Source organism: Eurytemora carolleeae, unplaced genomic scaffold (genome assembly GCF_000591075.1).
Source record: "Eurytemora carolleeae unplaced genomic scaffold, Eaff_2.0 scaffold100, whole genome shotgun sequence".
In the NCBI taxonomy this organism is placed as follows: Eukaryota; Metazoa; Arthropoda; class Copepoda; order Calanoida; family Temoridae; genus Eurytemora; species Eurytemora carolleeae.
In genome coordinates this window covers 340,419-350,439 of record NW_019396048.1, presented here as the reverse complement: position 1 = coordinate 350,439, position 10,021 = coordinate 340,419, and the positions used below count along the sequence as shown (strand labels likewise).

The window sequence follows — 10,021 nt, the reverse complement described above, 5'->3', positions numbered from 1 at the left end:
GAGTTTTATGTATTTTTAAATTCGATTATAGTTTAGGTTTCCCAGCAAAGATTACATTTTTTAGTGCCTAAAGCCGAACAATTTTCAATATTGTAAACACTAATTATTTTATTGTTATATTTAGGGTCTCCTGACGGCTCCATGACCAGTGTCCTGTGGGCTAAAACTCAACAGCTCCAAGAGGATGCGTTCAGACAGATTCAGAATATTTACGGTAAATTTTAGCCACTATGCTTGCACCTTTAGAACCTTTCCAGCCACAGCGCTCTTGTTATGAACCATCCTAGCCATAGCGCACATCTCTAGAACCATCATAGCTACAGCGCACATCTGTAGAACCATCCTAACCACAGCGCTCATCTTTAGAACCATCCTAGCCACAGCGCATATCTTTAGAACCATCCTAGCCACAGCTCACATCTATAAAAACCATACTAGCCACATTGCACATCTTTAGAACCATCCTAGCCACAGTGCTCATCTGTAGAACCATCCTAGCCACTGTGCACGTCTTTAGAACCATCCTAGCTGCAGCACATATCTTTAGAAACATCCTAACCACAGCGATCATCTTTAGAACCATCCTAGCCACAGTGCACATCTTTAGAACCATCCTAACCACAGTGCTCATCTTTAGAACCATCCTAGCCACAGTGTAAAATAGGGTGAGAGAAATATGAATACAGGGTTAACTAAAAGACAAAAAATTATTAAAATCCAATTTTTTCCTTTTTAAATAAAAGCATTTGTTATCTGTGAGTAAAATACAAAATATAGAAATGAATGTTGAAACAAGTTTAAATTATGCAAATCTGTAAAGTATTTGTGATAAACATTTCAAGTGTAAAAGTTCTGAAAACTAGCATCTCTCAAAACACTGTGTTCAATTTGACAAACATAAATATGAAAAAAAAACTCTAAAAGTAAATAGAATTTAATTGTCTCATTTAAAACTTTCTAGTTTTCATGATCATTTAATGGTTATAGGATAACATCTAAAATACGAATGTTTTAATATTTTTTTCTTTTTTCACGGAAGTAACCTTTGTGTGACTCTATTTCCGTATTTTGAACTGATAAATACTTAATTCACTAATCAAAACATTACCAAAAAGTTTGTGGCGAAATTAATAATATTTATATTATGATAACCTACACAGTTTTTAAAAGTTTTGAATTGAAATATATTTGTTTATATGTTTATACCTGACGACTGACGAGGTTTAGAGATTCTGAAAAAGTTCTCTAAAATATTATTAGATCATAAATATTTTAAGTTTTTACCATTAGACAAATCCCTGAAACATATCTTAAACTTAAAAGCGCTTTATTTTAGAAAATCGCTCGTACATTTTACATGAAATGAAGAAAATCTTTATTTTTAAGATAAATTTGCACAAAAACTTGATTTCTGAAGATCAATTCCCATCATAACATGATTCTAGAAGATTATTTGAACTACAACTTTTTTTACTAGATACTTGTTGCTGGAAGTTTACTACTAAAGATTATCTCCATTAGAACTTTGTTTAATGAGATTTTAAATGAATGTATTCAAAGGAGTACTTTTACATTTAAAGAGAGTGACCGGCTATGTAAGGTAGTTAAACTGAGTATGCAGTGTTGTGGAAAACTTCTTTCGGATTCATTTGAGACATATTAAACTTTTTAAAGATCTGTAAATTCCGAGTTTGAGCGCAAATTCGACGTTCAAAACTTATACTTTGGGGGTGGATACGATTTCAGAATCGGTTTTTTTTTAATTACTGGATAACGACGACGAAAAATAAAGTAAAAATCACACAGTAATCTAATTAGATGGTTGGGAACATATTTCTAGAAAGAAATTTGTAAATAAATCAATGCTAGAATCAATTATTTAGTTTTTATTATTATATTGAATTTCTTATCTTCTTTGTCTTCACACTATTACACATGTATGCTTCCCTTACTCCAAACCAAGGAGTATGAAATAGAAGGCGAGATATTGTATACGCGGTAATTTCAGACAAATATTTCTTATTCAAATGAAGTACCGTCTACAACTACAAAGCATGTACAGAGCGTCCCATATCATATTAGATTATCTCCAAGCTTTAACGCCAAAATAAGATCATAATACTCGAAAAATCTAGCATTTTCCGCAAGAATATTCTTATATTAGCCTTAATCAATTTTTCAAATAATTCATTCTTCTTAAATTTTCTGATTAGTCCCGAAAAATTGTAAGTTAGACCCATTGACGATCTAATATGATGTGGGACACCCTGTATAATCATATGGTAGGGCGGGCTGCGTCAGTTGTATCTTCCTTCTATTTCCTTGCTCCAAACCCTTCTTTTATTTTAAACAGCATTTTCTTCGGGAATTTCATTAATTTTTTTAGGTTCAAAGTGTTCAAACTTTGTCAAAAATTACAAACGTTTTGAATTTTTTTTTTTCAAATATGTCTGTTTGAAATCCAATCATAACTCATGAACCCCGGGACCGATTTGACTTTAATATGGTAGGGGATCTTTGTAGAACCATGAAATTATTGTTCTTAGCTTGGGTTAAAGATTCTCACATATAGGTGGAAAAAACTAGTTATTTATTATTTATTTAGCACGAAGAGCACGCCCAGAGGCTTGTTCTAGAACTAGTGGCACAGCTAGAATCCAAGGTATAAAAATGTTGAGTCTTTCTCGCAAACTCTGATTAATCCCCATATCTAGCTTTGCAACTCAATGTCAAAGACCTTAGATATTTCAAACTATGAATTATGTTGATCAAATAAAGTATAGAAATATCAACTAGGTTGCAAAGCTAAAGGGATTAGAAAATTAGAGTCTGTGGCAAAACCTTATTTTATCTAAGTAAAATATGTAAATATACTCATTCAGTACTAGCTGAAGAGCCCGGTGTTGCCTGTGAAAAAAAATTTTAAATAAGATTTTAAAAAAATATTTTGAAAAAAATCTAATTTTTTAGCCCATAACATCTCCCGGCCACCCATGACGGAGTGTCCACAAAAAATTCTGCCCAATGGGTCTAGTCATTTGGCCGGCTACAGACAACATATATATATACGAATGTCTTGGTTTAATAATATATAGATAATTTATAAATCTGAACTGAGGATCAATGTGAAATTTAAGTCAAAGATTGTTGTGAATCGGATTTTCAACCCTTAAAAAAAGTTGACATACTTTGACATTTCCTTCAAGAATATATATTTAAATATTTACAACATAAAAGTGAAACATGTTGGTTGTGATATGCAACAGTAAAATAATAGAGCACATTTCTGAGTCGTTATAATGAAGGATTTATCAGGGCTCAAAACACGAATGCCGTTGATTTGGGGTAATCATGTTGCCTGAACAATAATAATAATGATCAAAGCTAATGAAATAATATAAATTCATGGAAAAGGTATCATTTACATTAACAGTATATAGATATAAATATATATAATATATAAATATATATATATATCATCTATATATAAATTTGGCTTGTCTGTCTGTCTGTCTGTTTGTATCCAATAAACGTCAAAACGGCTGAACCGATCGGGCCCAAATTTTTTGTGGTACATCACGTGACCACGGGAAGGTTTATGAATCATCAAAATTTCAAATGTTTGTCTCCATCAAAATTCGATCGTCATTAAATTTTTTAAAATTTTGAAAATCCACGAATTTTTTTGTGAAAATCCGCGAATTATTTTTGTTTTGTTTTACGATGTACACAAAGAGAACATGCTCACAATTAATTTAGAAGATGGGCGCGAAGCGCCCTTTAAAGCTAGAAAGAAGGGCGGGAAGAGCCTTGAATTTCTAGTATATATATATATGTATATATATGGTACGGTGAGATGTATCTATATAAAGTGTACTATACAAAATACATAAATTCGCAAATTATCTTTTTTCCATCTCATAATCTGAGTTCGTTTCCCTTATGTCCAGTTGACAGCCAAATTTTTGTTTTTAAATCTTTTTTGTTTGTTTATTTTCTTGTGGTTTTTAACAATTAAAATTTTTTTATCGATTTTGATGGTTATTATCTATAGAACTGACGAGGGTCAACCCAGACCGAAATATATTTTAAATAAATGTGGAACTAATATCTACTTTTTTTTACTGTACAGAGGTTTGGTCCATCACCATGACCGAATTTTAAATCATATTATAGCGTCAAAGTTTTGTCCCCTTTCTAAAATCCAATACTTTTCTTTATATTTAAATCTTTGCTTTTTAGCTAGAAACTCTTTTGTTTTTGTATTTTGCATAGAAAACCATTTTTAAAATATATTATTTCTTCGAAGAAAATAGTTTTCTTCAGAAAAACGCCATTTTTGCAGTTTAATAAAAAATAATAAAAAATGTATGAAAATTTCCTTTTATTTATAGTTTTTAAATATGATAAAAAGATTATCTATTTTTATAAATCTATATAAATTCTTGTTTAAAATGTAAAATTTTCACTTAAAGTTAGTCAACTGAATAACAAAAGTTTAATAAACCTTTTATGCTAAAGTTTCACATTCTTCGTATTTTTCAATAATATTTTTTGCACAATTTCAACAATACAAATCTGACGTAGATTACAAAAAAGGGTAATTTCCTGTTGTATGCTTTTTGGACCCCCCCCCCATCCCCTCCCTCCAATTAATTTTGTATATTAAGCACATATATACACATATATTCAAAGTTGGGAATGTGACCGGAGCGCCCGGCTCCCTAGCCGCGTCGCTCTATCCTGAAGTCTGTCCTAGCCGCAGCGCGCCACTCAAAAATTGTATTTACCTAACCTAACCCTGAAATAATACAAATTAAATATTGTTATTTTTGTTGAAAAAATAATATTTGTCAAAATTGATAGCAATGTAGATTTAGGCTTTACATCTTTAAGCTCTATAAGCTCTATTTGTCTATGTTCTTTAAATTCTTTGAATATTTGTATTACAAATATAAATATGTTAGCTATAGCTGGCCAAGCGGCTGCACAAAATGGGCTGACATTTTTTTCAAAAAACGAAATTTTGTTAAAATTCAATTTTTAGATAATTCCACGGGTACAGTCAGTATTTTCTATTTCATTAACGTGTTTTTTTATATTTAGGCTATGGAAATGTATTTTTATATTTAGGCTATGGAAATGTATTTTTATATTTAGGCTATGGAAATGGATTTTTATATTTAGGCTATGGAAATGGATTTTTATATTTAGGCTATGGAAATGGATTTTTATATTTAGGCTATGGAAATGTACTTTTAATCTAGGCTATGGAAATGTATTTTTATATTTAGGCTATGGAAACGTTTTTTATATTTAGGCTATGAAAAAGTTTTTTTATATTTAGGCTATGGAAATGTTTTTTTATAATTAGGCTATGGAAATGTTTTTTTATATTTAGGCTATGGAAATGTTTTTTTTATATTCAGACTATGAAAATGATTTTTTATATTTAGGCTATGGAAATGTTTTTTTTTTATATTTAGGCTATGGAAATGTTTTTTATATTTAGGCTATGAAAATATTTTTTACATTAGGCTATGGAAATGTTTTTTTTTTATTTAGGCTATATAAATGTTTTTTTTATATTTAGGCTATGGAAATGACAGATTTTCTGATCAAGAATAAACTCGAGCAGATTGTAGAGAACTTTAAGGTAAGGGATCGTTCAGATATTTTGAGAATGTTTGAGATGCCAATTGATGAAGAGATAACACCTGTTTACTGTTATAAGAAATGATTATGATTATAAGATTATGAAAAAATGTTAGGTTTATTTTCTCAGGTTAAAAAATATCTTTAAAAAAGAAGATGAATGATGGTCACTATACCTTGATTATCGTTACACCTGCAAATAAAATTTTAAAAAAATTTGGAAGGAAGACTTAAGATAAAATTCAACATTGTATTTCACACGAAAGACGACAAAAAATCCAGGGAAAAATAATAAGATTTGATTAGATTGGTTCCACTACAATTGCCAAAAACCTGAACAGTCCCATTATAGAAAGAAAACACAAGTTTATATAATCTATTCAAATTTTCTAAAAAAAATTTTTAAAGTTGACTGCCAAGTTTATACATGATTAATGCACAGGAGATATAAACAAAAAGTAAAATATAATTCTCAGCAAAAACATCTTCTGAGAAAACACATAAATATTTAAATATCCTTGGTTAAAAATAAGCTAAAAAAGAAAACTGTATTATGCTAATAAACTATTTTTTAAATTTAGATTTGAAAATTTTATAATACAAAAAAAAAGTAATTTTTGTAATTGTATTTAATCGATTACTTTTTTTTTAGAAAAATAACAAACTTTTTCTTATTTTTTATATCTGTTGTATATTTTTTGTCGAAAACATATTTGTGTTAGCTTTCTACCTAATTGTTATATCACATATCAATTTAGGAAATTTCTCACAATTCATTTCATTTTCTTAGTTTCTTAGTAATTATAACTTCTGATTGGCTATATTTTTTCGGAATAATCTTTTTTGGTTGGTATCTTGTTAGGTTGAATTACTCTTATTTGGACTCTATACTCTTGTTGGGACTCTTAAATTTGGTTTGAATGCTGTTGTTTGGTTACTATATTCTTGTTTGGTTGAACTACTCTTCCTTGGTTGAATTGTTCTTGTTTGGTTGAATTATTCTTGTTTGGATTGTATCTTCTTGTTTGGTTTGAATGCTTTTGTTTGGTTGTAGTACTCTTGTTTGCTTGTAATACTCTTGAATGGTTGGTATATTCTTGTTTGGTTTTAATACTCGTGTTTGGTTGGAATATTCAGTTTGAATGCTCTTGTTTGGTTAGTATATTCTTGTTTAGTTGGAATATTCTTGTTTTAATAGTCTAGTTTGGTTCGAATACTCTGGTTTGGTTTTAATACACTTGTTTGGTGTAATACTTTTTTTTTGGTTTTAATAATCTTGTTTGGGTTGAAAGCTCTTGTTTGGTTTTAATAATATTGTTTGGATAGTATATTTTTGTTTGCCTAGATGCTCGTGTTTGGTTGTAATACTCTGGTTTGGTTGGAAAACTCTTGCTTGATTAGTTACTCTGTTGGTTGGAATATTCTTTTTTGGTTGTAATGCTTTTGTTTGGTTGTAATGCTTGTTTGTTTGATTACTCTGGTCTGGTTAAATATTCTTGTTGGGTTTAAATACACTTTGATTATACTCTTTTTTAGTTGATGCAATCTTGTTTGGTATTGAACGATCTTGTTTGACATATCTGTTTGGTATGGTAAGAATTTGTTTGACATATCTGTTTGGTATGTAGTAATATCTCGTTTGACATATCTGTTTGGTATTTTAAGATCTTGTTGGACAGATCTGTTTGGTATTGTAAGAATTTGTTTGACATATCTGTTTGGTATTGTATGATCTTGTTTGACATATCTGTTTGGTATTGTATGATCTTGTTTGACATATCTGTTTGGTATTGTAAGATCTTGTTGGACATAACTGTTTGGTTGTAATGCTTGTTTGTTACTCTGGTTTTGTTAAATATTCTTGTTGGGTTTAAATATACTTTGATTATACTCTTTTTTAGTTGATATGCAATCTTGTTTGGTATTGAACGATCTTGTTTGACATATCTGTTTGGTATTGTATGATCTTGTTTGACATATCTGTTTGGTATTGTAAGATCTTGTTTGACATATCTGTTTGGTATTGTATGATCTTGTTTGACATATCTGTTTGGTATTGTAAGATCTTGTTTGTTCCCTCCCTCCTTGTACCCCACCTCTCTCCCCTATAAAGTCTGAAAGGAATTGTTCAACTATATTTAATCTATGAATATAAAAATATCATATTTCTAGAAATTGTGAAAAAACAACTAAGTTTATCTTAACAAAGATGTTTAATACGTTCTATCAAAATCACTAAATACTCTGGTTCATTACCAAGTACCTAGCCGACTCCAGACCAGCTAGAGCAAGCTGTACAGCTACAAATACAGATTATATAAGGCAAACGTAACAGTACGCTAAATGAACCACCCCCTTCTACTGAAATTTGTGTTACATAACCATCGTATATTTACCACAATCTTGGTCAATCTAGAAAAATAAAATTGTATATTAAAAAATTTACTAAAGGAATTGAGTCTTTGCCACAAACTATGATTTTCAAATTCCCATATCTTTACAACCCAACTACGACTTCTGCTATATCAAATAATCTAAATTTGAAATATCAACGGTTTGCATCATCTGGTTGTACAGATATAGGTATTAGAAAATTGTCATTTGCTGCACAGACTGTGCAATTCCTTTACAACAAAAACTTTTTTCGACAATAAGTTTGATTTAGTTTTAAACAAGTAAACAATCACTTTAAATATGTTTAGTCTCCCCCCCCCTTCATGTTCTCTTGAAGTTTGGCATAAATTCTGTGAACCTGGTCTGAATTTAGTAATTAGCGTCGAGGCTCCCCCCCCCCGGCCTCCTCCTTCTCTCTGCGATCCCAAAACGCATAATCTTGAACTTGTGACACGCCTATCCGACCTTTTGCTTATTCTAGAACGCCCCTTTTTCCATCCCTGTCATTTGAAAATTCACCGTTTTTTTCACAGAATTTATTAACGAGTTTTAGGTTTATCAGAGCTTGTAATTTTATGCATAAAGGAGAAGGTTGAGAAGTAAATCGGAGTAAAGAAGAAAAGAAGAAGTATTGAGGCGGAGTAAAAAAGAGAAGGATGAGTGTTAATGCGGAGTAAAGCAGAGAAGGAAGAGTATTAAAACGGAGTAAAGAAGAGAAGGATGAGTGTTAAAGCGGAGTAAAGAAGAGAAGGAAGGGTATTGAAACGGAGTAAAGAAGAGAAGGATGAGTGTTAAAGCGGAGTAAAAAAGAGAAGGATGAGTGTTAATGCGGAGTAAAAAAGAGAAGGATGAGTGTTAATGCGGAGTAAAGCAGAGAAGGAAGAATATTAAAGCTGAGTAAAGTAGAAGAGGAAGAGTATTATAGCTGAGTAAAGAAGAGAAGGTCGAGTATTAAAGCGGAGTAAAGTAGAGAACGAAGAGTATTAAAGTTGAGTAAAGTAGAGAAGGATGATTAGTAAAGCGGAGTAAAGAAGAGAAGGTAGAATACTAAAACGGAATAAGAAGAGAATGATGAGTGATAAAGCGGAGTAAAGTAGGAAGGGATAAGTACTAAAGTGGAGTAAAGTAGGGAGGGAAGAGTATTAAAGTGAAGTAAAGTAGGGACTATGGAGGGAAGAGTATTAAAGCGAAGTAAAGTAGAGAAGGAAGAGTATTAAAGCGAAGTAAAGAATTGAAGGTCGAGTATTAAAGTGGAGGGAAGTTGAGAAGGAAGACTGACAAGGATGAGTATGAAAGCGGAGTATAGAAGAGAAGGAAGAATATCGAAGTAAAGTAGAGAAGGAAGAGTAATAAATTTGAGAAAAGAAGTGAAGGTCGAGTATTAAAGCGGATTAAAGTAGAGAAGGAAGCGTAATAAAGTTGAGTAAAGTAGAGAAGGATGAGATATAAAGCGGAGTATAGTACAGAAGGAAAAGTATGAAATCTGAGTAAAGAAGAGAATGATGAGTATTAAAGTGAAATAAAGTAGAGAATGAAGAATATTAAAGCGGAGTACAGAAGAGAAGGCCGAGTATTAAAGTGGAGTAAAGTATGAAGGATGAGTATTAAAGTTGCGTTAAGAAGAGAAGGAAGAGTATTAAAGCTGAGTAAAGAAGAGAAGGTCGAGCATTAAAGTGGAGTTATAAAGTATGAAGGATGAGTATTAAAGTTGAGTAAAGAAGAGAAGTAAGAGTATTAAAGCTGAGTAAAGAAGAGAATGATGAGTATTAAAGTGAAGTAAAGTAAAGAAAAAAGCTGAAAGAGTATTAAAGCGGAGTAAATAAGGATATGGGGACGACAAAGGGAAGTAAAGAAAAAAACCATTAACAATTAGTGTAATTAAATTAAAGATCATTTCAGAATTAATCAAAACCATGAAAAAAGGATAAAATAATCTTCCCCCCTCTCTCTAACGTTTTTTACCCCCCCCCCC

The 10,021-nt window shown here is 30.9% G+C and overlaps 1 long non-coding RNA gene across 1 annotated transcript in view; it reads left to right on the top strand.

Moving 5' to 3' along the window:
• The first annotated feature begins 2,514 nt into the window (after positions 1-2,514).
• Positions 2,515-10,021, top strand: part of LOC111703638 (uncharacterized) — a 14,631-nt gene continuing 7,124 nt past the window's right edge. The window contains exons 1-2 of the long non-coding RNA XR_002765655.1: positions 2,515-2,662; positions 5,594-5,656. This is a non-coding gene — a long non-coding RNA (uncharacterized LOC111703638). The remainder of the gene's footprint in view (positions 2,663-5,593; positions 5,657-10,021) is intronic.